Genomic DNA, 27,725 nt, shown 5'->3' with positions numbered 1-27,725 from the left:
GGCTTTTGTAGTTCGGACTGGACTGTTCCCATGGGGCACAGGGTCAGCGCTGATTTGCATATCGCCATTGTCTAACCCAGGGTGGTGTGGAGTGGAAAAACGATGGATTTGGGCCCAGATCTTTGGACTGGGGTGAATCTGTGACATTGATCCACATTCTGTCCATCACTGTTGTGTTTGCAATTTCAGAAATCGTGACACAGATTTTCCAAAAAGATGTAAATTTTTTCCATCGCTGGATGGTACTATACAGACTCTCTATTGTTTGAGATTGATATCTCATATTAACACATATAGGGTCTGATATTTACAATGAAATCAATCAATCAATCAGGGGTTTATATATCGCGCTACTCACCCGTGAGGGTCTCAAGGCGCTGGGGGGATGGCTCTGGATCAGTTGAAGAGCCAGGTCTTGAGGTCCTTCCTGAATGTGTGCAGGGTCGGGGAGCATCTGATGTTCACGGTAGCTTGTTCCAGGTTTTGGCTGCGATGTAGGAGAAAGCTCTCCCGCCAGTTCTGTTTCTGCGGATGTGTGCCAGGGCGAGGTCGGCAGAGCGGAGGTCCCACGTGGAAGGATAGTCTCTCGTTGAGGTATTTCGGTCTGATGTTGTTGAGGGATTTGTAGACATGGATGACGAGTTTGCAGGTGACCCTCTTCTCAACGGGGAGCCATTGGAGGCCTCGTAGATGTTGGGTCATTTGCTCGTGGCGCGGTGTCCTGAGGACGAGTTTGGCTGTGGTTGCCGTATTCTGGATTGTTTGAAGTTTGTGTAGAAGAGTTTTGTTGAGTCCGGCATAGAGGGCATCGCCGTAGTCCAGTCTGCTGGTAATGAGTGCGTGGGTGACAGTCCTTCTGCAGTTGGGGGGATCCATTTGAAGATCTTACGGAGGATGTGAAGGCAGTTGAAACTAGTGGAGGCAACGCCATTGATCTGGCAGTTCATGGAGAGGGAGGAGTCAAGAATGATGCAGAGGTTCTGAGCGTGGTCTGTAGGGGTGGGTGTGCTCCCGAGGGTGAAGGGCCACCAGGTGTTGTCCCAGGTGGAGGTGCAGGGATCTGTAGTGTAGTTCCTATATTCCCAATAGGCTCTGCGCATTGGAATAATATATCCTATAGATTTGACGTAGGACTTGGGTCTACTAGGTCTCTATTGAATATATTAGACTTAATTGTGAGTGCCAGCTAGCTCAGAGGTCACTAGAAACTTTCTCGAATTCACAAGAAGGGATTAGTTTCTGGCAACCGCATAAACATGACAACTTTGTTTCCCTAAGAATAAACGTATCTTCGGAGTCATGGAAACAATAGATAGATATTTTACTCAGTCATTCGTGCATGCTTCGTTTCATCAGAGGTGCAGAGAAATAGAGAGACGGGTGTTTTCAATAAAATGATTTATTGAACAGTCTTCTTTCTCATGCAAGTAAAGTGAACTGCTACAATCGTAATACTGGCTGCAAAGTATAATGCGTACAGTAGGAAGAGTATTATAAAATATTACTGTAAGAGCATTTTATGGTTTCTAAACCAGAGATTAATCCATACATAAATAACAAAGGCTAAAAGTACTCAAATGGTGCTTTTAAAATACCCCTATCCCAATGTACCTAACCTAAGTCTAGTACGAGGGAAGAAGTAAGTGAGGTGCAGCATAGGTTTAGTTTTTCTTTGCCAAGAATCTAACCAAGATTTCTCTAAGGGTCTAATCAGCTCCATACCTTGGTTTAAGAATGAAGGAGGTCTGGTATCTCGGTCTCGGGACTTGATTTCCCAACACCCTGCAAGGGGAGCTTGGAAACACTGGATCTGGATTCTCGCTTGGAGAAATGCAGCCTCTCGATCAGTGCGTCAGCTGGAGGGTCGGCTTCCTTTGGCACTTGCTGTAGCGAGCTGCGTCGGGCAAGTAGATAGTCGAGCTGCTCCGAACCACCGTGTGTTTGCTAGGGCAAGTGTAGGCATATTTATACCTGGAAGGTGCCTAGTTTGACGTAAAGTTGGACATAATAACGTCATCAAAGAAAGGGAATGGTAGTTCTTTGAAAACTCCATTATTTCTTGGTCAAATCAATATTCAAGCAAGGGGATGTCCCTGACTGCTTAAGCCGAGTTTTCCAAGAAATCGGTGTGGCTTTTTGGAACGAGTGGAAGTAGCCATACCTGTATTTGGACTGCATGGGCTATGTCTAAATATGGTTATGATTTCTATGCCTATATAATGGCAATGTGAATTGTACCTATATAAGGGCATGAATCAGTACATTTTGCTCGGTTTCTAAAACGCTATACAACAGACCGAGGATGAGGTCCTCGGTCTTCTCTGAGTTTAGTTTCAGGCAGCTGTCCTTCATCCAGGCTGCCATGTTCTTCATTCCTTCCTGGAAACAGAGTCCGGTGTCTTCCGCATTCTTCATGAGCGAGAAGATGAGCTGGGTGTCGACGGCATAGGATATGATGCTGAACCCATGCTGTCTGACGATGGCAGTGAGGGGGCCATGTAGATGTTGAAGAGCTTGGGGCTGAGTGATGATCCCTGTGGGACTCTGCAGTTGATTTCTGTTGGTTGGAGAGGAAGGGAGGGAGTTGGATCAACTGGGTTCTGCTGGAGAGGAAGGATTGGATCCAGTCAAGGGCGGTTCTTTGTATTCCCGCATTGTGCAGACTGGCTGCGAGCGTGCGATGTGAGATGGTGTCGAAGCCTGCGGAGAGGTCTAGAAGGATGAGGGCCGCGGTGTGTCCCTGATCTAGTAGCATGGGGGTGTCATTGGTGGCGGCGAGGAGGGCGGTTAGGTGCTGTGGTTGCTGCGGAATCCAGATTGGGAGGCATCAAGGATGGAGTTCTCTTCTATGAAGGTGGACAGCTGGGTGTTTACCAGTCTCTCGTGACTTTGGCCGCAAAGAGGAGGAGACAGATGGGCTAGTAAATCTTCAGGCCCATTGGGTAGGCCGTTGGTTTCTTGAGGAGGGGTTTTACCTTCACCCATTTTCAGTTGTCTGGGCAGATGCCTGATCTGAGGGAGGCATTGATGGTGCGTCCCAGTTCGGGTGCGATGATAGTATCAGCCCATTGGAAGATGTGCGGTGGGCAGGGGTCCATTGGGGCTCCTGAGGAGCAAGACCACTGACTCATTGTCAGTGAAATTGCTCTCCATCCCTCGCAGCTCCACCATTAAGTGAGGCCTTCCCCAGAGCCCCTGCACATTCGTGTGTTAGTGTTCAAGGCCTTCCTCCACCCGCAGGTTTCACCTGCGCCTTATCCCTGGTGGTCCAGTGGACCTCTGTCTCCATTCTCTCACACTGCTTTTTCTCTCCTTTTACACTCATTTTTTTCCCTCACTTTTATCTCCCCCTTCACTCTCCTTCTGGGTCTTTCCTCCATTTTCTGTTGTTTTCCCCTCATTTCAAGCTCCCCCTTCACTATTCTTCTGTGTCTTTCCTCAGTTTTTCACTAGTTTTTTACTCTCATCTCAATCTCCCCCTTTCCCTCTCCTTTTGTGTCCTCTGTGTCTCTCCTCCAATCTCTCTTGCACTTTTGCTGCCTTATTTGCATTTTTCTCTCTCTTTTTGCCTTTTTCCATTTTCAGTCAGTTTTTCCCTGCCGCTACTGCCCCCACGGCTCCTCCCCCCAGCAAGACCAGTGCGACCAGCCCAATCCATCTCCCCTCCCCGCTCCCGCCTCCCAGCTGTCCAGCCCTCCCTGACCCCTACTCAATGGCAGCCGCTGCGGGGACAGGCGAGCAAGACCACTGACTCATTGTCAGAGAAATTGTTCTCCCTCCCTCGCAGCTCCACCATTCCCCGAGCCCCTGCACTCTCGAATGTTGGTGTTTGAGGCCCTCCTCCACCCGCAGGTTTCACCTGCATCTCATCCCTGGTGGTCCAGTGGACCTCTGTCTCCATTCTCTCGCTCCGATTTTTCTCTCCTTTTTCACTCCTTTTTTCCCTCACTTCCATCTCCCCCTTCATTTTCTGTTGTTCCCCTCATTTCAAGCTCACCCCTTCACTCTTCTTCTGTGTCTTTCCTCCATTTTTCCCTCGTTTTTACCCTCATCTCAATTTCCCCCTTTCACTCTCCTTATGTGTCCTCTGTGTCTTTACTCCACTCTTTCTTGCACTTTTGCTGCCTTATTTGCAGTTTTCAATCTCTTTTTGCCTTTTTCCTTTTTCAGCCCATTTTCCCCGCTGCTGCTGCCCTCGCTGCCCCTCCCCCCAGCACGACTAGTGCGACCAGTCCAATCCTGCTCCCCTCCCCGCTCCCACCTCCCAGCTGTCCAGCCCTCCCCGACCCCTACTTAATGGCAGCCGTTGTGCGCCTGCGCTGCAGCCGTGCCGCCGGCGCGCTAAAGGGAAGCCCATCTGAGACCTGACTTCAATCAGCACCAGGAACCCTGGATCTCTGCACTGCCAATGCTATGACCCAGCGGCACTCCACACTCTCAACCCAGGCCACAGCAACAACTGCACGCTAGCATCACCAGCCGACAAGCACGGACCCTTCAGCTGTCACCACTGCTGGCACACCTGCAGCACCGCCAAGACCACTGACCCAGTGCAACCCACCCACAAGAACACAACCAAACCGAAGACCCTGCAATGCATCCTCCTCAATGTCCGAACCCTTCACAAACACGGCTCCGAAATCTGGGACCTCCTCGACAGCACCACCCCGGAGTTAGCATTCTTCACCGAAACCTGGACCAATACAACCTCGGGACCGGACATTGCCATTGCCATTCCCCAAGAAGACAAGATCTCCAGGAAGGAGCGCCCCACCTGCCCAAGAGGAGGAATCGCAATTTTTATTTATTTTATTTTATTTATTTATTTTATGTGCTTCTATAGCGCCTGAATCGATCCCCGGAGGGATATCTCTGCGCTTAAGATGGAACGAGCGTGCCAAACACCGGGCTAATCATAAACAGAGAGGTAAGACACAAGCTGATTAAATGGTGGTGAAAAGATGGGTTTTGAGGTTTTTACGAAATGATAAATGGTTAGTGATGAGTTTGAGTTGGAGGGGAAGGGAATTCCAAAGGGTGGGACCTGCGTATGCCAGAGCACGGCCTCCCTGGCGGGATTTTTTTATTTTAGGGACCTGTAAAAGGTACAAATCACTCGATCGAAGTGATCGGGCTGGGACGTAAGGTAAAAAAGCTTTTGTCAAGTATTTAGGACCCTTTCCTATCAGAGACCTATGAATGGTGCACAGAATTTTGAACTTTGTGCGTTGCCGCACTGGTAGCCAGTGAAGTTTAGCTAGTAAAGGGCGGGAGGGAGTTCTAGATGGAAGGTTGAGAACAAGCCTCGCCGCCGTATTTTGGACTACTTGTAGTTTTTTTAATTGGCCTTCATTGGTTGACAAAAGAAGGCCATTACAGTAGTCCAATCTACTGATCACCAGAGCCTGCACAAGGGTTTTCCTGTGACCATCCGGTATAAGAGGAAACACCCTTTTCAGAAGTCCAATGGCTCCAAAGCAGGTGCCAGCAACTTGGTCGACATGATGTTTAAAAGTCAAGGCTTGATCGAATAACACCCCCAAGTTTTTGACAGTCTGCTTTGGGACCGGAACAGGACCCAATTCTGTGGGCCACCAATCCCCAGACCAGAGTTTTGCTGCCTCCCCAAACAGTAACACCTCTGTTTTGCCCACATTGCATTGTAGGCAATTCTCAGCCATCCAGCATGACACAGCCCTCATGCCCTCCGCGAAGGATTTTTGCAGGGCAGGTGAGAAGATTTTGAAGGGGAACATCAGCTGGGTGTCATCAGCGTAGGATATCGGGGTAAACCCGTATGGCCTCACTAAGTCGGCCAGGGGGGCCACATACACATTAAATAATGTGGGGCTAAGACATGAGCCCTGTGGCACACCCCTGGTGAGCTCCCTGGAGATGGATTTGTGGGAGCCCAGCCTGACTTCTTGAGATCGGCAGGAAAGAAAGCTTTCCACCCAAGACAGGGCTGTCCCTCCCAACCCTACACCCCTCAGACGACCGAGAAGCACTTCATGGGACACCGTATCGAAAGCAGCAGACAAATCCAACAGCACCAGAATCATAGAGCCCCCACTGTCTAGTGTCAACCTGATGTTATTGGTGACCTCCAGTAGGGCTGATTCGGTGCTGTGATTTGGCCTGAACCCAGATTGGGAGGGGTCCAGGCCTTCTACTGCTTCAAGATGGCTCGATAGGTGGGTGTTTACGTGCTTCTCCGTCATCTTTCCGATGTAGGGTAGGAGGGAAATAGGCCGAAGGTTGGACAGATCTGTCCAGGGGGAGGCCGCCTTCTTCCTGATAGGGTTTACCACCGCTATCTTCCATTCTCTCGGAACTTGTCCTTTCGTCAGCGAGGTGTTCATAACTGACTGAATGGAAGGCCCCAAGATGGAAATAAGAGGGGCCACCATTTTAGCAGGAAGGTGATCGCTTGGGGAGCCAGTTTTCATATGGTTAATGAGGAGGGGAAGATCTAAATCACTAACTGGTGGAATAGCAAGAAAGGTGTTTTTGGACAGTGCCGGAGGTGTACATGGGGGGTGGGACACTATTACTGCGCCTTGTGAGGCCAAGATTTTATCATAAATCAGGTTTATTTTGTCCTCAAAGAACTTGGAGATCTCCTCACACAATGTCTGTGAGGCTTCATCAGGGCTCTCACTAGCTGATGGCTTTACAAAGCTTAGCAAGATTTTAAATAATTCCCTAGGGCAATTACCTGCCTCTTCCAACTGTAAGGATAGATTATTTTTTCTAGCAAGCTTTATATTTTTATAATAATTTGCCTGGGCCTCTAAAAACATTTTCCTTTCCTGCTCATTTTTTGATTTCCTCCAAGTTTTTTCTAACCTCCTACATTTCTGTTTTTCCTTCCTGAGGTCAAGAGTATACCACTTTTCTTGTTTAGTGGGAGGAAACTGTCTATGAAGTTTTAGCGGGGCAAGAGAGTCAATAGCAGACTTAAGGGATTCATTATATTTTCCTAGTGCTTCTTCAGCAGAATCACCTTCGGAAAATTGGGGTTGTTGCCAATGTTGGCGCAGATTTTCAGCTGATATTTTATACCATTGGCGTCGTAAAATAGGGGGAGGTGGTATTCTAGATTGTTGTTTACTGGATCTTGCCAAGTAAAACTTAATCAAGGAGTGATCGGTCCAGAAAATCTCTGTAGCAGGGAGGCACCTTATTTTGGTGCAATTGGTAAAAATACAGTCAAGGGTATGACCAGCTGTATGCGTTGCTCCCCTATTTTTTATCTCTAATCCGAGATTAGACAGGTCTGCTGTTAACTGTATGGATTCATGATCTTCAGGATTATCCATGTGTATATTAAAATCTCCAAGGAGAAGAAAGTCCTCCTTAGCTCTTACATGGTCCACAAATTCACCCTCCGCCTGACCTCTGCAACAAACTCAGCATCTTTTTCCACCACAAAATCAAGAGCATCTATGACAACTTCAACAAAGACAACCAACACACTGAACCCTCACCGACCACCCTGACACCGTGAAGCCAGTGATCAACAACTGGACAGCCCTACCAATAAAGACACACTGAAGACAATAAAGTCAATCCACTCCGGGGCCCCCACGGACCCCTGTCCCCACCACATTTTCAACAGAGCCACAGACACCATCTCACCCAAGCTCTGCCACACCATCAACTGCTCCCTGGCAACTGCCTCATTCCCTGAAAGTGGAAACACACTGAGATCAACCCCCTCCTGAAGAAACCCTCAGCGGACCCCACCAACCTCAAAAACTACAGACCTCTTTCCCTGCTCCTGTTCGCAGCAAAAGTAATTGAGAAAGTCATCAACAGCCAATTTGCCACATTGATCGAAGAGCACAACATCCTCGACTCCTCCCAATCCGGCTTCAGAAAAAAAAGCCCGGAAACTGCCCTCCTCGCCGCAACAGACAATATCCATACCTTACTGGACAAGAGAGAAACAGCAGCCCTCATCCTCCTCGCCCTCTCTGTGGCGTTCAACAGAGTCTCTCACCGCACCCTAATTCGCAGACTCGACGATGCAGGGATCCAAGACAATGCCCTCGACTGGATCTGATCCTTCCTCTCTGGCAGAACGCAGCGGGTCAGACTCCCCCCTTTCCTCTCCGACCCTACACCTACCACCTGCGGAGTCCCCAAGGGGTCGTCTCTCAGCCCTACGCTCTTCAACATCTACATGGCTCCGCTCACCCCCATCATCAGAACCTAAGGACTCAACATTGTGTCATACACAGACGACACCCAACTCATCCTCTCCCTATCCAACGTACCCAACACCGCCAGACACAACTTTCGAGAAGGCATGGAAGCTGTCGCCATATGGATGAAAATTAGCTGCCTACAACTAAACACTAACAAAATGGAAATACTCATCATGGGCCCTTACCCTGATGCCTGTAACGGCACCTGGTGGCCCCCTGCCCTCGGAAGCCCGCCCACGGACCACGCACGCAACCTGGGAATCATCCTGGACTCAGAGCTCAAAATGGACCGCCAGATCAACTCCGTCTCATCCTCATGCTCCCAAAACCTCCGCCTCCTACATAAGACCTTCAAATAGATCCCCCTCGAACACAGAAAGACCGTCACTCATGCCCTGGTCACCAGCAAGCTCAACTATGGCAATGCACTCTATGCCGGAATAAACAAAGACCTCACATGCAAGCTACAGAACATCCAAAACACTGCCGCAAGACGGGTCCTCAACCTGCCAAGACACTGCCACATCTCCGAGCACCTGCGCACACTCCACTGGCTCCCCATCGAAGCTAGTGTCACTTTCAAGATGCTAACCCATGCTCATAAGGCCCTCCACGACACCGTAGCAAGCAGAATTCTGATTTGCTGTTAGACGTCTGTCAACATTCCATTCGGACGCAATCAGGAAGTGTTGGCCACCATTTTTTGTCGGAGGCAGAGGCCAAAAGTGGAAAGTGTGAAAAGGGGGCAGGGTAGAGTCTCCCTGACCCCCTAGGCCTTCTGAGGGGGCCCCTAAAGGACCCTTGAAGGCAAAAATTAATATTATTATTTTTTTAAATCCCGAGGTCCGCGCACGGTGCTCGCACCCTATAGCCGTCATTTTGTGTAGTTTTAAAAGAGAGTGGCATATAAAAGTGGAGAACATGAAAAGGGGGCAGGGTAGAGTCTCCCTAACCCCCTTGGCCTTCTGAGGGGGTCCCGGAAGGACCCATGAAGGCCAAAAACTTTCTTTTTTTTTTAAATTGCGAGGTGCGCGCACGGTGCTCGCACTCTATAGCCGCTATTTTGAGTAGTTTTGAAAGAAAGTGACAAATAAAAGTGGAGAACGTGAAAAGGGGGCAGGGTAAAGTCTCCCTGACCCCCTAGGCCTTCTGAGGGGGTCCCTGAAGGACCCCGATGGGCAAAACAAACATTTTTCTTTTTTTTTTTAAATCGCTAGGTGCGCGCACGTCAGAAAAAAACTTTAAAAAAAATACAGTTAAATAACAAGTTAGAGTGTTTAGATGTTGGTTGGCTCTAAAAAGAGCTGTTGTGTTCATTGAGTGTTTTTTGTACCTATAAGTAAGTACTGATGCAGAGTCTAAAGTTTAAAAGGAAGTCTCTATTCCCCTCATCTGTGAAATGTACACCGTCTCTCCTATAAATGCCTTGCATGTTGTAACGCAAGTTGTTGTGATATATAGAACCCATACCATAGTCTCTGAGGAAAGCAGAAACGGACTTATTCACATGTTTCCTTGCTTTCTCAATCTGTGGACAATATTGGTTGGACCAGTTCCATTTTTGCCTTTGGCATATATTAGAATATACCAAGGCAGTTTGTGGAAAAAGTGACATCAATTGCCCAAAGGTGTCCTTTAAAAGCATTTCCAGACCTACCCCAGTGAAAGTGCCTAGGTCATTGCCACCACAGTGCACAATTATGAGGTCAGGGTGTGGGAGATGCAAAAAGGATTTTACCAATGGCATCAATTGGTGGCATCTCAATCCTCTCTGGCCAATCCACATAATATCCACATTTGGTAAATCAAGGTTGAGAAAGCATCTATTTGCTGCATACCTGTCACTCTCGAAAATATAACTGTGTGCTACAATCCATACTCTAAGCATCTTGAAGGCAGATCTGGTTGTACTCAGATGGTCTCTGGAGATGAAATGGCAGTTTGAAAAATAGGAGTTTAGAAAAAAATGTGGTTGAGATTCAGTGCACTTGAAAAACAAGAAATGATTGGTGGTTTCTGATTAATTAACATTGAAAACTAGGGTGCATACTACTGATTTCTAAAAGGAATAATACTATTGGTTCAGAAAAAGTCATTGAAAAGAACATTGCACAGGATAAGTTGGAATATTGAGAAGTCAAACACACTTGCTGCTTTGGTTTGCAACATTGAGAGATGAACTTTTCACCTTTTGACTTCAGTTAGGTGGTGTATGGAGAGTTACCATGGTAACAGGCAGAGAGAACAGTGGGGGAAGGTTGAACATTATGTGAGTTTGAAAGTGTTGAAATGTACAACCAATTAAAATGTTAGTTTGGTTTTGAATTTGTGTGGGAAGAAAATTCATTGGGCATGTACAGAGATATGTGTGTTTAATGAGAGGGAATCAGGGCCTTTTGTGGTTGCAGTGTCTGAGGTACATTTCAGAGATTCTGCTTAAGAAAATCTGGTGTGTGATTGACACTGTTCTTAATCTTCAAAAGCATTTTTAAAGGTGAGTTATTAATTTGTGAGGGGATATATATTGTGCATTTTATGTTAATTATAAAAATGAGTTGCAATGTGGAAGTTAGTCACTCTCCTGCTCTTACACTCTTCCTCCCCCCTTTCACTGTAGTAATCATTTAACTGAATTGCAAGGATTTCTGTTATGTGTCTAAGGTCACAGTGTGAGTCTCATGTGTGGATGTAATGCTGTCAAAAAAGTAATGCTGTAAATTGGAAATGTATTTTGAAAATGACTCAGGTTTCTGCACTGTATTGTAGTTCAGAAATAGATAGGCTGTGTTCTGTCTCTTAAACATTTTTGTGTGGTAAATGTGTTTTGGTATAATGCATGGTTTTAAAGTTTTTGTCCAGGATCACACTGAGTGTCTGTGTAAAATAAAGAATTATATTTGCACCTTTTTGTATAATCTCCTAAGGCTCTCCTCACAGTGTACCTCTCGCTGCTTATACTGTGTTCTTTCTTCTGATATTGTGTCTCATGTTTGGATGTAATGCTGTCAAAAAAGTAATGCTGTAAATTGGAAATGTATTTTGAAGATGACTCAGGTTTCTACACTGTATTGTAGTTCAGAAATAGATAGGCTGTGTTCTGTCTCTTAAACATTTTTGTGTGGTAAATGTGTTTTGGTATAATGTATGGTTTTAAAGTTTTTGTCCAGGATCACACTGAGTGTCTGTGTAAAATAAAGAATTATACTTGCACCTTTTTGTATAATCTTCTAAGGCTCTCCTCACAGTGTACCTCTCTCTGCTTATACTGTGTTCTTTCTTCTGATATTGTGTCTCATGTTTGGATGTAATGCTGTCAAAAAAGTAATGCTGTAAATTGGAAATGTATTTTGAAGATGACTCAGGTTTCTGCACTGTATTGTAGTTCAGAAATAGATAGGCTGTGTTCTGTCTCTTAAACATTTTTGTGTGGTAAATGTGTTTTGGTATAATGTATGGTTTTAAAGTTTTTGTCCAGGATCACACTGAGTGTCTGTGTAAAATAAAGAATTATACTTGCACCTTTTTGTATAATCTCCTAAGGCTCTCCTCACAGTGTACCTCTCTCTGCTTATACTGTGTTCTTTCTTCTGATATTGTGTCTCATGTTTGGATGTAATGCTGGCAAAAAAGTAATGCTGTAAATTAGAAATGTATTTTGAAGGGGGCGTGGCTTGGGTGCCGCGCAAGATGGCCGGCTAGGTGCTGAACTCCGCCGCACCATATCGCCTCAGAGTAGCTTTCCCGATGTGAAGGGTACTGTTCTTACACCTCTTTGCCGGATTTCATAACCGGAACTCGCGGGGAACAAGCGGAGCGGCTTTGCGGCTTCCAGAGTGCCGCATTTCATCTAAATTCGCGACGTGGATGTCGCACCTCACTGAACCGCCATCTTCAGCGCTCCTCACGCTACCGGACCTCCGCCTCCCTGACATGCCAGGATACATTTCTTTCAACGCTTGTTATCCTGCATCAACGGACTTTGGGGTGAGCAACCGGGAATATCATTAACTTTTCCTGTGCCTTTTGTTGCTCTGTTTATTCTGTGGAGGGGCTACTTGGAATCTGCGTCATGGCGCCGCCTGTGTAGAAATCACCATTTTAGAGGCTCCGCCTCTTCAGCGCTACAGACTCTCCTAGCTTATAAGCCCTCCTGCTCACCGACGGTGCTCTGGTGCCACTCGTAATGGATTCCTGATGATTAAATGTTTTATGTCGCCAAGCCTCAGGTGCCCCACGCTACCGCGCCTTATAATACGCTATCCCCAGCATTTACACGCATTGCCGCCATTTTAAGCGCTCTGCCTATTCAGCGCTGCTGGCTCTCCTAGCGTACAACCTATTCAGCCCACTGGCGGTGTTCTGGTGCAACTTTCAAGTGAATCCTGAGGAACAATAATTATTCCTGACACACTTCGTGCACCCCATGCTGCTGCACCTTGAAGTACTTTATTTTCAATATATGCACAGCCGGATCTCATGACACGCACAATCCCTGTGGCCCACTGGAGGTGTTTTGGTGCTCCCTGCTATGGACTCCTGGTTTTACACACTGACATTTCTCTTCCTGCTGGAGTTGTTCATGGATATTTAAGTGTGTTACGTTTATGGAGCATCTTGCAGTATAATAATATTGGCCCAAATTGTACTGGGATGATCCTCTGAGACACATTTAATTTACTTACAGGAGCTTGTGCTTTCCGCGCACTTTTGACTGTTTTTCAGAGCATTGAGATTAGTCACTGGATTAGAGTGCAGACTTCCTATGGTGAGGTTACGTAAACCTAAGTTTGTTTTTACTCCCTCTGTGATTACCCCTGTGAGCTCTTCAACTGGTGCATCTACATCTATTCAATCTTCCAAGATGGCGACTCCATCTTCTCAGCGCTCCCCTTCGGGGCAATCGCCGTCCAATAGATCCTCCCCTCCTGCTACATCCAGCAAACGACCTAAACACGAGTCTCCTACACCAGATAAATCCTCTTCTTCATCCTCCATTGATCAAATTTTGGAAGAAATTTGTGCAATGCGTCCTTTCATCGAGGAGACAAGCAAGGATATGCAACTTTTAAAAGATAAATGCGAGACCATGGATGCTCGAATATCCTCAGTTGAACAACAGATCCCTGAAGTTCAATCCAACACGCAACGCATTGTAGCATTGGAAAAGACTGTCCTTTCTCTACAGCAACATACGGAGGATTTGGAAAATCGCAACAGAAGAAACAACCTTCGTATTTATGGTTTACCAGAGAATCTTGAGGGTGAGGACCCAGTGAATTTCTTTACCTCCTTCCTCCCGAAACTTCTAGACATGCCCCCTTCTACGTCCATCAGTATTCAAAGAGCTCATAGACTGGGAGCACGAACAACTTCATCTACAAAACCTCGTGGTGTTATTATTCTCTTTTTGAAGTTCACAGATCTTCTCTCAATTCTTTCAGCAGCAAGGTCCAAGAGACAAATATCTTGGCTGGGTCAACGAGTCTACCTGTCTCAAGACGTTTCTAATGCTACTGCCTCCAGGCGTAAGGAATTTCTAGCTCTCCGCCCTTCTTTGCGCTCCCTTGGAGCACGATATGGCTTGTTCCATCCGTGTACCTTCCGAGTTACTCATCGGAATAAGACATGGTCATTTCAAGATCCTGGTGAACTATGAAACTTCCTCCTTCTACAGAGTGAAGAGGGAATGGAAACCTCTCCTTCAAACAGTGGCTGAAATGTTATTGTTGTATTTTTGTAATGATCTCTAATTGTTTTCTCTGGTCTTCTGTACTTCTATCTAATCCTTCTCTTGGTTTTTTCATTCTTTTGTTACTGCTCAAGGTTCCCCGTTGTCAACTTGGCCTTCTTCTTTTTCTTGTATCTCCTCGAAACAGGTTCTCAACTGGTCTTCTTATTTTTGACTTCTTTTATATTTGTATCCTGTCTTTGGTTATATGCGCTGTGTCACATGTTCCATGGTGTATTAATTATTTTCTTTCTTCCCCATGCAGATATATATCGGTTGTTCCCTTCATCATCATGTTCCACCCTTTGTAATTTTTGTGAGGTCTCGGTGCGGTTGTGCTTCTGTTCCTGGTCTACCCGTCTTGTAATGCATCACCACTTCCCCACCTCCCTTTGTGTATTTCCCCCTTCAGGTATGTCTCTTACAGTCATCCTTACGGATTTGTACTGTCTTCTATGCCTTCTTTCTTTTCTTTCTTCTCCTTCCTTTGCTGACCCTCTTTCCTTTCCCTTCTTCTTTTTCCTTTCCCTCTCATTTTTTCTTCTCCTTCCTCCTATTCTTCCTTCTAATCTTTTAATGGTTCGCTTATTTTCTAATTCTTTACGGTTTGACTTATTGCTTTTACAGTATATTTTTGCACTTTTCAATTTTGAACAGTTTAATATGTTTTCATCTTCAAAGTTGTTTCATGGAATGTGAAAGGATTTAACCATCCTATTAAGCGGCAGAGAGTACTTTCACACCTCTCCTCTTACAATCCTGATATTGTTCTCATTCAGGAAACCCACCTTTCAGATATTGAATCTATGAAACTAAAAAGACTATGGGTTGGTACTGTCTTGTTTTCTCCAGCTTCTCATAAAAAGAATGGTGTTGCTATTTTGATTCACAAACGTCTCAAATGTAAAGTAATTCTTGAAGAAAAGGATGATGAGGGTCGTTGGATTCTAGCTAAATTGCTTATTAATGCTATCCCAATTACTCTGTTCAATGTTTATGGCCCTACATGCTTTGACTCCTCTTTTTGACCCTCGATTACTGCAAAATGTATCCAACACAAAGATGATTCTTTCTTATTAGGCGGAGACTGTAATCAGATTATCGACCCTTTTTTAGATCGTAAGTCCTCTGTTCGTTTCACCCCTCACAAGCCCCATAAACAGTTTCTTGATACTATTACTCAGGTTCATCTTGTGGATTCATGGAGGCTCACTCACCCAGACACTATAGATTTTTCTTTTTTCTCTCCTCCACACTCTTCATTTTCTCGTTTAGATTATATTTTTCTTTCCTCCTGTTTATCTCAAAATCTTTTATCCTCTTCTATTGAACCTATTGTTATCTCTGATCATGCTCCTATTATCACTGTTTTTGATCTTCTTCCTCCTATTCCTAAATCTTCTCGCTGGCGCTTTAATTTTTCTCTTCTCACCGATCCTCTTTTTTCTTCCTCTTTTCGCTCTTTCACCTCTGAATTTTTCCAACTCAATTCTGATCCTCATACCCCTCCCCATGTTCTTTGGGATTCTTTCAAGGCCACAGCCCGCGGATTTATTATCGACTTTGTTTCTAAAAAAAGAAAAAGCTCCTTCAAAAACGTAAGGTTGCTCTTGCGCATATTAAGTCATTAGAACATCAATTTTATACTTCCTCTCCAAATCATATGTCTCCTGACCTTCTTCAAGCTAAAATTGCATTTAACAAGCTCACTACGGACACAGCTTCTTCTTTTCTTCTTCGGAGTAGTGCACGGTACTATGGAGGTCGCAATAAATCGGGCAAATTACTTGCTATCTAAAATCGCGTAAAGAGCGAACTATCATAGACTCTATCTATTCCCCTTCTAATGTCCTTTTACACACAGATGAAGAAATTTTAGAGCAATTTCAATCTTTTTATGAGTCTTTATACTCTCCTGAAAATCCCCCTACCCCAGATCTCCTCCAATCATATTTTGAGAACTTGCCTAAACCAGATACTTCCCAACTTAATTTCTCGGACATTAATACAGATCTTACACTTTCTGAGTTATCCACTGCTTTGTCTTCTCTAACCAAGGGCAAGACTCCAGGGCCTGATGGCTTTCCAGTTGAATTTTATTTACACTTTTCCGATCTCCTATTACCCAAACTTCTCTTTCTTTTTCAGTCTTTTTGTTCCGCCGGTCTGGCCCAAGGATCATTTCAAGATGCTACCATATGCCTCATCCCTAAAGAGGGTCGGGATCCCAAATTTTGTAAGAATTATCGGCCAATATCTCTGGTTAATGTAGACTATAAGATTTTTGCAAAATTATTAGCTCTTTGCCTTGCCCCACTCATGCCACATCTCATTGGGAAAGAGCAATGTGGTTTTGTTAAGGGCCGCCTCACCTCAGACAACTCCAGACTCCTCCTTCATGTTTTAAGTAAGGCCCCCTCTCTGTCTATTCCCATTGCAGCTATCTCAGTTGATGCTGAAAAAGCCTTTGATTGGGTTGACTGGTCCTTTTTGATGGCTTCACTGCAATGGCATGGCTTTGGTCCTAAATTTATTTCTTATATTTCTTTAATATATTCTATGCCCAAGGCATCAGTTCTCGTCAACGGTCAACTTACTTCCCCTTTTACACTGAAACGTGGAATTCGTCAGGGCTGTCCTCTTTCACCTCTTTTGTTTATTTTGGCTCTTGAACCCTTCATATCTTCTATTCGTAACAATCCCTCCATCTCTGGTTTTCCGTATGGCGATCATCATCTTAAACTATCTGCCTATGCGGATGACATACTTTTATTCATTTCAGATCCAGTTACCTCTGTTCCTTCCTTATTAGATGAATTTGAGAAATTTTCCCTGGTTTCAGGATATAAAATAAATTCGGACAAGACGGAGATTCTTCCTATAACTAAATTTTGCCTTCCACATTTCTTTACCTCCACTGGCTTTGGTTGGAATAGTAAGAAAATAAAGTATCTTGGTGTTCTTTTCTCTAACTCTATCTCATCCTCTATCCAACTTAACATGAATGCAGTCATCTCTAGAATAGATTATTTGCTCTCTTCTTGGAATCCTCTCTATCTTTCCTGGTGGGGTCGTCTTGATTCCATCAAGATGATGATTGCTCCGATGTTAATCTATTTACTTTTCATGCTCCCAATTCATATCCCAGCTCTCTACTTCCGTCGTATTGACTCTGTTTTATTTAAGTTTCTCTGGAAGCAGAAAAAAGCACGTATATCTCTCTCAGCCCTTCGTAAGTCTAAATCAAATGGTGGGGTTAATTTTCCAGACTTCCGTCTTTATCATAAGTCTTTCACTCTTCGCCAAGTTTCTCGCTGGTTATCACAAGATATCTCCCCTTTTTCTCCCCTTTGGCTTTCTGTTGAGCATGAATTATTGCTCCCTTACTCTTTTCAGGAGGTAACTCGCTTCACCGCTAAGGCTCCATGTCTTAATCCCCTATTATTCAAACACACTTCTTCTCTTTTGCGGCCCTTGGTATCCACAGTTTCTGTTTCTCGGGAATCCTTCTTATTATTACCCATTTGGTATAACTCACTCATTTTAATACGCAATAGATCTATTGCCTGGCCTTCGTGGAGATCGAAGGGTATCATCTGGGTTCACCATCTTTTTGACGGTTCATCTCCTTGTTCCTTTCCTCAATTTCAATCCCAATTTCACTGTCCTTCCTCGTTCGCAAAGAAATACTTCATTCTTATGGAAATCGTTCTTGATCGATACTATTCTCTTATTTCTGATGAATTACCCGCATCGTCTTCCTCTCTACTTACCATTCTTTCTACTATTCCTAAAGCTTCTCTTATTTATCGATACTTCTCAACTCCTGCTCCTGATCGTCCCAAATCAAAACTGGAACTTTCTTGGGAAAAAGACTTAGGTCACTCCTGGCCGACTTCTCTTTGGGACAAACTCTGGGCTAAATCCTTGAAGACTTCCCGTACTGCATCTCTCACTCAATCCCTATTTTTCTTCTACCATAGACTCTACCTTTCTCCCCTTTCTCTTTTTCATTTTTTTTTCTTCTTCTACTGCTAACTGCTGGACCTGTAATGCTCCCAATGCTGATCTCTTTCATCTTTTCTTCCTCTGTCCCTCAGTTCGACTTTTCTGGACACAGATATGGTCTCGTATTTCCCGTATTTTTAGTCTCTCTATTCCTTTTTCTACTTCTTTGGTGCTTTTGGGTAGCCTTTCAGAGTCTTTTGACCTCCCCCCACATTCACATGGTCTTTTTGACCTTATGCTAGCCCTTGCACTACAACATATTGCTTCTAATTGGAAGTCTCTGACCAAACTTTCCTTAATTTGCTGGTGGAACCTTCTATGTCATTCCCATAGACTTGATGTTGCTTTTGCATCCTCCTGCAAACCTTCTCGCAATGTTGAACTCTTTCGGTTACCTCTTACCCTATATTTGGATCAATCCACCAAAAAGAAATACTCTCCATTTTCCTCTGATAATTTCAAGCCCCCTTGAACATTTGTACTCCTGCTTGTAGTTACAGGTTTTAAATTTCACTAATGCAGTTTCTTTTCTTTATTCATGTTTTTCTAACGTTCTTATTCCATATATTCGCTAGATATTTGTGCATTTACTGTACTTTATTGCCAACATTCATTATGCTTATTTCTGTTTCATTCTTGTATTATATTATCATGGTTTTATTTCCCTCCCTTCCCTTCTCCTCCCCCCCCCCTTAAAATTCAAAAATGCTTTGATGTTTTCATTGTGCTAACGGCTGCTTATGTTTCATCTCTCCCATAATTTCCCTTTCTCTTGTTGTTCTGCTGATGTCACCTTATTGTATTGACAACTTTACTTCAATAAAGCTTTCAAACATAAAAAAAAGAAATGTATTTTGAAAATGACTCAGGTTTCTGCACTGTATTGTAGTTCAGAAATAGATAGGCTGTGTTCTGTCTCTTAAACTTTTTTGTGTGGTAAATGTGTTTTGGTATAATGTATGGTTTTAAAGTTTTTGTCCAGGATCACACTGAGTGTCTGTGTAAAATAAAGAATTATATTTGCACTTTTTTGTATAATCTCCTACGGCTCTCCTCACAGTGTACCTCTCTCTGCTTATACTTTGTTCTTTCTTCTGATATTGTGTCTCATGTGTGGATGTAATGCTGGCAAAAAGTAATGCTGTAAATTGGAAATGTATTTTGAAAATGACTCAGGTTTCTGCACTGTATTGTAGTTCAGAAATAGATAGGCTGTGTTCTGTCTCTTAAACTTTTTTGTGTGGTAAATGTGTTTTGGTATAATGTATGGTTTTAAAGTTTTTGTCAAGGATCACACTGAGTGTCTGTGTAAAATAAAGGATTATATTTGCACCTTTTTGTATAATCTCCTACGGCTCTCCTCACAGTTTACCTCTCTCTGCTTATACTGTGTTGTTCTTTCTTCTGATATTGTGTCTCATGTGTGGATGTAATGCTGGCAAAAAGTAATGCTGTAAATTGGAAATGTATTTTGAAAATGACTCAGGTTTCTGCACTGTATTGTAGTTCAGAAATAGATAGGCTGTGTTCTGTCTCTTAAACTTTTTTGTGTGGTAAATGTGTTTTGGTATAATGTATGGTTTTAAAGTTTTTGTCAAGGATCACACTGAGTGTCTGTGTAAAATAAAGGATTATATTTGCACCTTTTTGTATGATCTCCTAAGGCTCTCCTCACAGTTTACCTCTCTCTGCTTATCCTGTGTTCTTTCTTCTGAAATTGTGTCTCATGTTTGGATGTAATGCTGTCAAAAAAGTAATGCTGTAAATTGGAAAAGTATTTTGATAATGACTCAGGTTTCTGCACTGTATTGTAGTTCAGAAATAGATAGGCTGTGTTCTGTCTCTTTTTCGTGTGGTAAATGTGTTTTAGTAAAATGTATGGTTTTAAAGTTTTTGTCCAGGATCACACTGAGTGTCTGTGTAAATTAAAGAATTATATTTGTACCTTTTTGTAAAATCTCCACTGTCTCTCCGTACAGTCTGCCTCTCTCTGCTTATCTCATTTTCTGTCTGCAGCAACCCTCTCCCACTGCCTGCATCCTCTGATGTACTTCTGTAGAGGCCTATTATGATATGGCTGCTGGTGTGTGTTAGACAGCGCTTACTTGTTAAATCTTTTCCTTCTCTGCCTGTTGTCTCGCGCTCTCTGTGTGTTTCGTTTTATCTCTGTCTTCACTATCTCTCCCTCTCTGTGCTCCAATTAGTCTCTGCATGTAACATTTCTTTTACTGTTTCCTGTATTTCTTCTCTGTTATACCATTTTATCCTCTGTGTGTACCATGTCTGTGTCTGCTTGCACTGTCTGTGTCTCTGCTTGAACCATCTCACCCTTTCTCTGTACCACCTTTTCTGTGACTGCACTATCTCTTCCTCTGCCTGTAGCCCTGCATCATCTATCCTTTTATTGTACCAGTTTACTCTCTGCCTGCAGTATCTAATTTTCTGTCTGCAATAACCCTCTCCCACTGCCTGCACCCTCTCATGTGCATCTGCAGAGGCCTATTATTATATTGCTGCTGGTGTGTGTAAGACAGCGCTTACATGTTAAATCTTGACCTTCTCTACCTGTAGTCTCGCACCCTCTGTGTGTACCATTTTGTCTCTGTTTGTACATTGTCTCCCTCTGTGTGCTAAATCACCTAAATCATGAACTAAGTCATGGTTTAGGTGATGTAGTTGTAAAAAGTCCTGTGCAGTATGTGTTTCAGGCCTCTTAATTTTCCAATTGTGTGTAAGCTGTGCAATTTAGATGCTGGGTGTGCTGTTGAGATGCTAAAGCAACTGTGTCTGTAGCATGTAGAAATTATTTCAGTGAATTTGAATTGTACATTCTCAGTCTCACCTTAACTCACTACACTGATTTAAGTTCACTTCATTATCCTAAATCCTAAAACTCCATTCCTAGAAAAATATTCAAAACTCTTGCAACACAACTGCAGAGTTGTAAATCCTAAAAGAATATTCCCAGTAAGACTCCCTTTCATCGTAGTACTCATTTTACTGAATTGGAAGGGATACTGTTCTGTCTCTCAAAGGTTTTTCCGAGGTATATGCGTTTTGGTGAAATCTATGGTTTTAACATTTTTGACTAAGATCACGCTGAGTGTCTGTGTAAATTAAAGAATTATATTTGCACCTTTTTGTATAATCTCCCCTGTCTCTCCTCACAGTGTGCCTCTCTCTGCTTATCTCATTTTCTGTCTGCACCAACCCTCTCCCACTGCCTGCATCCTCTGATGTGCTTCCGTAGAGGCCTATTATGATATGGCTGCTGGTGTGTGTTAGACAGCACTAACATGTTAAATCTTTTCCTTTCCTGCCTGTATTCTCGTACTCTGTGTGTTTCGTTTTATCTCTGTCTTCACTTTATCTCCCTCTCTGTGCTCTGTGGTAAACATAGAAAAACTGTGTTAAATAATATGCAGTGAAAACTGCTACACAAATACATTAATAATGTTAGCTCCGGTGAGCGATCTCTCATCCGGATTCCCATCGACATCTTCTTTTGATAGTGACAAACACCAAAAGCGCAGTGCACACCAAAGGCTTGAAGTGTTCAAAAACTGAATAGTCACAAAAAAAACTGTGAAGTGTACCAACGAGTTCCATTTCTCACCATACGCTTGCCGCTGGCAAACGAATCATCCTCCGTTGAGACAAAATCTTCCCCTTCCGCATGCCACTGAAACTGTCAAGAGACTGGCATATAAACTGTTGTCGTGGTAACTGAGCTGAAGACAAAATGGCCGCCACGTCGACCGTAGCGGCGTAAGCAGCGTGAGAATCAAGCTCGACATGTCTTCAGACGTCACAAGGGTCACAGGAGCAAAGACCTTCACTAACAACCAGATGAATTCCAGATCCGTCATCAATTGGATGCTGGCAGGGGAACTGAGAAGAGCTCTGCTGCCCAACCGTCACAAACACAACAGAAGGTGAGTTGACGAACTTTGCAAGGAACAGTGGCTCGTTTAAAATGCAGCAGTTTAACTGTCACTGCCAAAACCCCGTTGCAAGTGCGCAAAACACATCGAAATGTCCCTCACTCACCGGGAACATACAGTCCGACTTTAAACGAGATGCAAAACAGCTCACATACAGAGCGATATGCCAAAGTTCGTACCAGTAAGAAAGAGAGCCGATGCCCTCCTCCAAAATGCACGGCACAGCTCCAAGACTCCCTTCAGTAAGCGCCCGCTTGAATGCGCTCACAATGCTCACCTGGAATAGTGCTGCCAGAGCAGTGAAACAGATGTAACGTCTCTCAGTAGACCGATGCTATATACCAATGTGCGGGGTACATGTGATGCTCAGTCCAGTAAACGCCGGCTTTTACACACAAGGCAGACACAGGCAGGAGCAATTCCTACACACAATCGGTCCCTCAAAAAATCTTCCAGATAACATGAGAGAGAGCAAAAATCACCCACGACCAGGTTGTAGGCTGTTCAGACACAAGCAAACTTCAAAGTGAAGACACACTCCCAGGGTGCAGGCTGTCCAGGTGGAACAGGACACTGGTGGGGTCAGCTGGGCATTACCTTTTAGTTTCAAATTTAAAGTTTAAGTTCCTTTACTTGTAGTTGCTTAAATCCTTAGTTGACCTTTGTCCTTAGTGCACACGCAGGTTCATCCTCTTTAAATCGTCGCCAAACTGTGGTAAACAAAGAAGTGTAGTCCACTGTGTAAGTTAAGATCCTTTATTGTAAGTTCCTTCCAAGACAAATAGATAAGAAGTACAGAAGTGAAACCCCACCAGGAGCCAGCTGTTAGCAGCTCAGCCTGAGTTGATCAACTGCCAGAGTCAGGTAGAGAGAGACACTGTGAGCCAGAGAGTTACACATGCATTCTATGATGTCACAGATATCATAGTACAGTCTATCCAGTGAAGAACAGTGGAGAGGACATTTTATATGTTCCAATTAGTCACTGCATGTAACATTTCTCTTATTGTTTCCTGTATTTCTTCTCTGTTGTACCATTTCATCCTCTGTGTGTACCATGTCTGTTTCTGCTTGCACTGTCTGTGTCTCTGCTTGAACCATCTCACCGTTTCTCTGCACTACCTTTTCTGTGACTGCACCATCTCTTCCTTTGCCTGTAGCCCTGCATCATCTATCCTTTGATTGTACCAGTTTACTCTCTGCCTGCAGTATCTAATTTTCTGTCTGCACCAACCCTCTTCCACTGCCTGCATCCTTTCATGTTCATCTGCAGAGGCTATTATGATATGGCTGCTGGTGTGTGTTAGACAGCGCTTACATGTTAAATCTTTACCTTCTCTGCATGTAGTCTTGCACCCTCTGTGGGTACCATTTTGTCTCTGTTTGTACTTTGTCTCCCTCTGTGTGCTAAATCACTTAATTCATGAACTGAGTCATGGTTTAGGTGATGTAGTTGTAGATAGTCCTATGCAGTATGTGTTTTAGGCATCTTAATTTTCCAATTGTGTGTAAGCTGTGTTATTTAGATGCTGGGTGTGCTGTTGAGATGATAAAGCAACTGTGTCTGTAGCATGTAGTAATTATTTCAGTGAATTTGATTTGTACATTCTCAGTCTCACCTTAACTCACTACACTGGTTTAGGTTCACTTCATTGTCCTAAATCCTGAAACTCCATTCCTAGAGAAATATTCAAAACTCTTGCAACACAACTGCAGAGTTGTAAATCCTAAAAGAATATTCCCAGGAAGACTCCCTTTCATTGTAGTACTCATTTTACTGAATTGGAAGGGATACTGTTCTGTCTCTTAAAGTTTTTTCTGTGGTATATGCGTTTTGGTGAAATCTATGATTTTAACATTTTTGACTAAGATCACACTGAGTGTCTGTGTAAATTAAAGAATTATATTTGCATATTTTTGTATAATCTCCCCTGTCTCTCCTCACAGTCTGTCTCTCTCTGCTTATCTAATTTTCTGTCTGCACCAACCCTCTCCCACTGCCTGCATCCTCTGATGTGCTTCTGTAGAGGCCTATTATGATATGGCTATTGGTGTGTGTTAGACCGCGCTTACATGTTAAATCTTTTCCTTTCCTGCCTGTATTCTCGTACTCTGTGTCTGTTTCGTTTTATCTCTGTCTTCACTTTATCTCCCTCTCTGTGCTCTGTGGTAAACATAGAAAAACTGTGTTAAATAATATGCAGTGAAAACTGCTACACAAATACATTAATAATGTTAGCTCCGGTGAGCGATCTCTCATCCGGATTCCCATCGACATCTTCTTTTGATAGTGACAAACACCAAAAGCGCAGTGCACACCAAAGGCTTGAAGTGTTCAAAAACTGAATAGTCACAAAAAAAACTGTGAAGTGGACCAACGAGTTCCATTTCTCACCATACGCTTGCCGCTGGCAAACGAATCATCCTCCGTTGAGACAAAATCTTCCCCTTCCGCATGCCACTGAAACTGTCAAGAGACTGGCATATAAACTGTTGTCGTGGTAACTGAGCTGAAGACAAAATGGCCGCCACGTCGACCGTAGCGGCGTAAGCAGCGTGAGAATCAAGCTCGACATGTCTTCAGAGGTCACAAGGGTCACAGGAGCAAAGACCTTCACTAACAACCAGATGAATTCCAGATCCGTCATCAATTGGATGCTGGCAGGGGAACTGAGAAGAGCTCTGCTGCCCAACCGTCACAAACACAACAGAAGGTGAGTTGACGAACTTTGCAAGGAACAGTGGCTCGTTTAAAATGCAGCAGTTTAACTGTCACTGCCAAAACCCCGTTGCGAGTGCGCAAAACACATCGAAATGTCCCTCACTCACCGGGAACATACAGTCCGACTTTAAACGAGATGCAAAACAGCTCACATACAGAGCGATATGCCAAAGTTCGTACCAGTAAGAAAGAGAGCCGATGCCCTCCTCCAAAATGCACGGCACAGCTCCAAGACTCCCTTCAGTAAGCGCCCGCTTGAATGCGCTCACAACGCTCACCTGGAATAGTGCTGCCAGAGCAGTGAAACAGATGTAACGTCTCTCAGTAGACCGATGCTATATACCAATGTGCGGGGTACATGTGATGCTCAGTCCAGTAAACGCCGGCTTTTACACACAAGGCAGACACAGGCAGGAGCAATTCCTACACACAATCGGTCCCTCCAAAAATCTTCCAGATGACATGAGAGAGAGCAAAAATCACCCACGACCAGGTTGTATGCTGTTCAGACACAAGCAAACTTCAAAGTGAAGATACACTCCCAGGTTGCAGGCTGTCCAGGTGGAACAGGACCCTGGTGGGGTCAGCTGGGCATTACCTTTTAGTTTCAAATTTAAAGTTTAAGTTCCTTTACTTGTAGTTGCTTAAATCCTTAGTTGACCTTTGTCCTTAGTGCACACGCAGGTTCATCCTCTTTAAATCATCGCCAAACTGTGGTAAACAAAGAAGTGTAGTCCACTGTGTAAGTTAAGATCCTTTATTGTAAGTTCCTTCCAAGACAAATAGATAAGAAGTACAGAAGTGAAACCCCACCAGGAGCCAGCTGTTAGCAGCTCAGCCTGAGTTGATCAACTGCCAGAGTCAGGTAGAGAGAGACACTGTGAGCCAGAGAGTTACACAGGCATTCTATGATGTCACAGATATCATAGTACAGTCTATCCAGTGAAGAACAGTGGAGAGGACATTTTATATGTTCCAATTAGTCTCTGCATGTAACATTTCTCTTATTGTTTCCTGTATTTCTTCTCTGTTGTACCATTTCATCCTCTGTGTGTACCATGTCTGTTTCTGCTTGCACTGTCTGTGTCTCTGCTTGAACCATCTCACCGTTTCTCTGCACTACCTTTTCTGTGACTGCACCATCTCTTCCTTTGCCTGTAGCCCTGCATCATCTATCCTTTGATTGTACCAGTTTACTCTCTGCCTGCAGTATCGAATTTTCTGTCTGCACCAACCCTCTCCCACTGCCTGCATCCTTTCATGTTCATCTGCAGAGGCTATTATGATATGGCTGCTGGTGTGTGTTAGACAGCGCTTACATGTTAAATCTTTACCTTCTCTGCATGTAGTCTTGCACCCTCTGTGGGTACCATTTTGTCTCTGTTTGTACTTTGTCTCCCTCTGTGTGCTAAATCACCTAATTCATGAACTGAGTCATGGTTTAGGTGATGTAGTTGTAGAAAGTCCTATGCAGTATGTGTTTCAGGCCTCTTAATTTTCCAATTGTGTGTAATCTGTGCAATTTAGATGCTGGGTGTGCTGTTGAGATGCTAAAGCAACTGTGTATGTAGCATGTAGTAATTATTTCAGTAAATTTGATTTGTACATTCTCAGTCTCTCCTTAACTCACTACACTGGTTTAAGTTCACTTCATTGTCCTAAATCCTGAAACTCCATTCCTAGAAAAATATTCAAAACTCTTGATGGTGGAGGTCTGTAGGCAGAGGGACAGATAGTGAAAGCGGACACAGACATGGTACATACATAGGACAGATGGTGTAGGGCTGCAGGCAGAGGCACATATGGTGCAGTCACAGAAAAGATGGTGCAGAGAGAGGATGAGATGGTTCAAGCAAAGATATACATAGTGGAAGCAGACATGGTACACACAGAGGGTAGGTGGTATAGGGCTGCAGGCAGAGGGACAGATAGTGCAAGCAGACACAAACATGGTACATACAGAGGGTAGATGGTGTAGGACTGCAGGCAGAGGGAGAGATTGTGCAGTCATAGAAAAGACGGTGCAGAGAGAGGGTGAAATGGTTCAAGCAGAGACACAGATAGTGCAAGCATACACCGACATGATACACACAGAGGATAGAATTGTCCAACAGAGAAGAAATGCTGGAAACAGTTTGAGAAATGTTACATGCAGAGTCTAATTGAGCACACAGGGGGGATAGTGAAAACAGTGATGAAATGGTACATGCAGGGGGTATGAGACTACAGGCAGAGAAGGAAAGGATTTAACATGGTAGTGTTGTGTAATACACACCAGCAGCCATATCTTAATAGGCCCGTGCAGATGTTAGATGAGAGAGTGCAGGCACTGGGAGAGGGTTAGTGTAGACAAAAAATAAGATAATGCAGGCAGAGATTAAACTGTTACAATCAGAGGATAGATGGTGTAGGGCTGCAGGCAGAGGGACAGATGGTGCAGTCACAGAAAAGATGGTACAGAGAGAGGGTGACATGGTTCAAGAAGTGACACAGATAGTGCAAGCAGACTCAGACAAGGTATGACACAACAGGCATTGAAGGGAAAGATTTAATATGGTGTCGCTGTGTAATATATACCAGCAGGTATATCATAATAGGACTCTGTAGATGCATATGAGAGGGTGCAGGTAGTGAGAGAGGGTTGGTGCAGACTGAAAATTAGATAATGCAGGCAGAGAGTAAACTGTTACAATTAGAGGATAGATGGTGTAGGGCTGCAGGCAGAGGGACAGGTGGTGCAGTCAGAGAAAAGATGGTGCAGAGAGAGGGTGAAATAGTTGAAGTAGAGACACAGAGGTGATGTAGTTGTAGAAAGTCCTATGCAGTATGTGTTTCAGGCCTCTTAATTTTCAAATTGTGTTTATGCTGTGCAATTTAGATGCTTGGTGTGCTGTTAAAATGGAAAAGCAACTGTGTCTGTAGCATGTAGTAATCATTTCAGTGAATTTCATTTGTACATTCTCAGTCACACCTTGACTCACTACACTGCTTTAAATTCACTTCATTGGCCTAAATCCTGAAACTCCATTCCTAGAAAAATATTGTAAACTCTTGCAACACAACTGCAGTGTTGTTAACTCTGAAAGAATATTTCCAGCAAGATTCCCTTT

The 27,725-nt window shown here is 43.8% G+C and overlaps 1 protein-coding gene across 3 annotated transcripts in view; it reads left to right on the top strand.

Moving 5' to 3' along the window:
• Positions 1-27,725, top strand: part of LOC144784466 (uncharacterized) — a 249,944-nt gene that overhangs the window by 69,252 nt on the left and 152,967 nt on the right. The window contains exon 6 of one of the 3 annotated variants that reach the window (XR_013601646.1): positions 14,207-14,342. The exons of the other annotated variants lie outside the window; for them this stretch is intronic. The gene's annotated coding sequence lies outside the window, so the exon portion shown is untranslated. Of the gene's footprint in view, positions 1-14,206; positions 14,343-27,725 lie in introns of those variants that run through there. 3 annotated transcript variants of the gene reach the window in all.

The sequence above is a fragment of the Lissotriton helveticus genome, chromosome 10 (genome assembly GCF_964261635.1).
Source record: "Lissotriton helveticus chromosome 10, aLisHel1.1, whole genome shotgun sequence".
Lineage (NCBI taxonomy): Eukaryota > Metazoa > Chordata > Amphibia > Caudata > Salamandridae > Lissotriton > Lissotriton helveticus.
Note: the sequence above shows the minus strand (reverse complement) of the source record. Positions and strands in the feature narration are given on the sequence as shown.